Source organism: Haemaphysalis longicornis, unplaced genomic scaffold, assembly GCF_048455015.1.
Source record: "Haemaphysalis longicornis isolate Haplotype H1 unplaced genomic scaffold, Haemaphysalis longicornis Haplotype H1 scaffold_3, whole genome shotgun sequence".
Taxonomy (NCBI): Eukaryota; Metazoa; Arthropoda; class Arachnida; order Ixodida; family Ixodidae; genus Haemaphysalis; species Haemaphysalis longicornis.
The window spans coordinates 230,689,803-230,693,699 of record NW_027526335.1 but is presented as its reverse complement, the minus strand read 5'-3'; the positions used below and the strand labels follow the sequence as shown (position 1 = coordinate 230,693,699).

The 3,897-nt window shown below is 50.1% G+C and overlaps 1 pseudogene; it reads right to left on the bottom strand.

Moving 5' to 3' along the window:
- Positions 1–242: 242 nt before the first annotated feature.
- LOC144175755 (uncharacterized) lies at positions 243–2,745 on the bottom strand (annotated as a pseudogene).
- Positions 2,746–3,897: the final 1,152 nt, after the last annotated feature.

The window sequence follows — 3,897 nt, the reverse complement described above, 5'->3', positions numbered from 1 at the left end:
ACCAAATGCATGCCAAAGAACATAAGTTCTCTGGCAGTCCAAACTTTGCCAATGGCCAAACAGGCCACGCATCGGCCAAAAATAAGCCAAAGGCTGGCCACGTTTTCTGTGCTGCCTGGGTAGTGTCAACCCCACGAGGTGGCGCTCGCGTGCCCCGCCAAATAAAGGCGAAGAGAGAGAGAAACAACATTTATTTGTCCAACATGGTTTTGATGCAAAGGAGGCCGAGCCTCTTCACCCCCTCAGACGGCGGCCAGAAGTCCTTGGGCTCCGGCGGCGTCTTCGGCCATTAGGACAACCCGGATCTGTACATCCGGATAGGAGCTGCGCAGAACGGTCTCCCACTGCTCCTCGGTCTTAATTAATAGCAAAGCACCTAACGAATTCTTTTTCTGGGGACATTCCCAAATAATATGGCGCAGGTCTGCCCTGCCCGTACATAGCTTACATTCGGACTTTGCCAGACAGGTCGCCGATTGACGTTCCAGACCTCAAGAGGCTCCTCTGCTTTTGCCTTGCGAATACATACTTCTGCTTCGACAAGGTCTTCTACAGGCAAGTCCACGGTACCGCTATGGGTGCCTCTGTCTCTGTTACTGCTGCCAATCTTACGATGGAATGGTTGGAAAATCGCGCACTCGCTTCCTTCAGTCCACGCCCAAGAATTTTTCTGCGCTACGTGGACGACTGTTTCTGTGTGGTTCGACGCAGCGCCTTGGCTTCGTTCACTGCGCATTTGAACAGTCAAGAAAAGGCCATTCAATTCACAGTAGAGACTGAGGTCGACCATAGACTCCCATTTTTGGACGTGCTTGTCAGCCGATGCGATGGTACGCTCTCGTTTAATGTGTACAGAAAGGATACGCACACTGGCCGATACCTAAACTTTCGGTCCGTTCACCCTGACGCTCACAAAAGGTCTGTTGCTGCCTCGCTCTTCAGCCGTGCGAACCGCCTTTGTACGAAAGCAGAAGACCGTTTCACCGACCTCGACAGGGTACGAAACGATCTCTCGGCAAGCGGCTATCCCCGGGCGTTCTTGAATGGGGTGGAACGCCGCCTGTCCAATCCTGCCGTTCCGGTTGATCCCCGACCAAGAAAGCGTGCTGCCATTCCCTACATCCCTGGTGTAAGCGAAGCCTTGTCCCGCGTGCTGCGTAGTTATGACGTTGAGGTGGCACACGTGCCTGCGTGTAAGCTGCGGAACGCACTCGTGGGCGGTAAGGATAGGCTTCCAAGAGAATCGTTTCCTGGCGTAGTCTACAAGATTTCATGCGCAGATTGCGATTCCGCTTACATAGGTGAATCGGGTAACTTCAAGCAAAGATTACGGCAGCACCAGAACGATGTAAAAAACAAGCGTGTGGCGTCGAATGCTCTTGCCGACCACGTGGGTGCAACGGGCCATGGGATTGATTGGGATAATTCCACAATCATCGGCCAAGAAAGGAACTTCAGATCGTGGCTCTATCTCGAGTCTCTGGAAATACAGACGACACGTCATACACTTAATCGAAATGAAGGAACCCTCCCCCCGTCGTACACGCGCTGCCTACGTCACGTGCTCAAGAGGACATAAGCGTGCATGAACTTTTATTCGCCTCATTGTGAACAAGGCTTCAGTAACGAAGCCGAAACGTCTTGTTGTTGTTTTAAAGTTTTTAAGTTTCTTTTGGTCGGTGTCTCCATTTTTACTCCAATAGCTTACATTCGCTCGTGTAGAGCCCCGGGTAACAATGGCTGTACAGGACCGGATTGGGGAATGTATTTGTCTGTAAGAGGCGCCATGCTACAGACTTCCATTTGTTGAGAGTACAGTGAGGGGGAGGATACTTAACCCGTTCCAATCTGTAATGAAGTTATGTCTCTGTACGAGACCATGCGGTCCCTCCCCATCCCAGCGCGCGAGAAGTGCTCAGATGTTTCCTCGACGTGATCGGCTCGGTTAGCCAAACCTCGAGCCGCGTCGTGAGCGTTCTCGTTACCGGGAAGAGAAAAGTGTGCCGGTGTCCACACAATTTGGACCTTTCTCCGGTCTTTGAAGCCGACCAGAATTCTCAGTGCCTCGGACGAGATCCGTCCCTTTGCGAAATTCCTAATTGCAGTTTTAGAGTCGCTGACAATAAATTTAGCTCTCGTGGAGGCCATGGCCATCGCAATGGCCGCCTCTTCTGCCGCATCCGGCGACGGCGTCAGTATCGTGCCGCTAGTTACGGAATTGCCGTTGCAATCGATAGCTACCACGGTCATGACATCGCGGGCTGCGTATTCCGCGGCGTCCACGTAGACCACGTTCTCAGAGTTTTTGAATCTCTTTTGTAAGGCTTTCGCTCTTTCGCGTCTTCTTTCTTTGTTGTGCTCGGGATGCATATTCCTCGGTATAGGAGGGACGTGTATGCATTCCCATACTTCACATGGAATCTCGCGTTTGGTGCCGAATTGAGATTCGTACCGAATGCCTAGAGTCATTAAAATATGACGGCCAGTCGAGGTCTTTGTGAGTCTCTCTAGCTGGGCAACTCTCTGCGCCTCTATTAGTTCCTCCAATGTATTATGAATTCCTAACGCCTCAAAACGTTCGTTGGACGTGGTAACTGGTATCCCGAGAGCTTGTTTGTATGATTTCCTGATCATGGTATTAATTTTGGTCTTTTAGTCCGCCCTTAGTCTCAAGAAAGGTGTTACGTACGCTATACGACTCAGGACGAACGCTTGTACTAGCCTGATCAAATGGCCCTCCTTCATTCCATGATGTCTGCTTGATATCCTGGAAATAAGTCTGGAGGTTTGATGGACGCTTTTCCCTAAAAATTTAACGGTTTCAGTATTTTGACCGTTGGCCTGAATTCTCAAGCCGAGAATCCTGATGCTAGTCACAACTGGAATGAGATTACCATCAGCGAAGAGCTCGATTTTGGGGACTTCCAAGGCACGGTTGCGTCCTCTCATCGTGGGTTGGTAAAGCAACAACTCCGATTTTTGCGGTGAGCACGCTAGACCTCTCGGCTTCACGTATGTTTCGATTGCGTCGATCGCTATCTGGAGAATATCCTGAATTCGACCATCACTACCTCCGGTGACCCAGAGGGTGATGTCATCAGCGTAGAGGCTGTGATTCAAGCCTTCTATCCGATCTAGTATTTCAGGAAGCCCAATCATAGCGTCATTAAAAAGAAATGGCGACAGGACGGAACCTTGCGGTGTTCCCCGGCTACCCAATTCTATGTCCTCTGATCTGACCCCTCCGATAGTTACATGAGCTTTCGGTCGGAAAGAAAGTCTTTTATGTAATCGTAAGTTCTACGACCCACTTCCAGTTCTTGTAAGTTTTCTAGGACAGCCTCGTGAGCGATGTTATCGAAGGCCTTTGTTAAGTCCAATCCCAAAATTGCTTTAGTGTCTAAGGACGAGCTCTCGTCTCCATCTAGGATCTGATGTTTGAGGCGTAGCATTACGTCCTGCGTAGACAATTTGAGTCTAAAACCTATCATGGTGTGAGGGAAGAGCCCTCTGTCCTCTATGTAGGCGTTCAGTCTATTGAGGATGACGTGCTCCATCAGCTTGCCCACGCACGGCGTCAGTGAGATGGGTCTCAAGTTTTCCAATTGTAATTTCTTTCCAGGCTTTGGAATCATGACCACGTGGGCAGTCTTCCATTGCCGCGGGATGCTACCCCTTTCCCAGCATACATTAATGTACTTCGTCAAGGCTTCTATAGATTCGTCGTCTAGGTTTCTTAAACTTTTGTTCGATATACCGTCGGGGCCTGGGGTGGACCTTGTCCGGAGATTGTCCAAAGCTGCCCGAATCTCGGATATCGCAACGGGTCGGTCAAGGTCTGCGTTTTCTTTACCGGTGTACGGTTTTAGCCCCTTCTTTTGAGTAGATCCAATATAT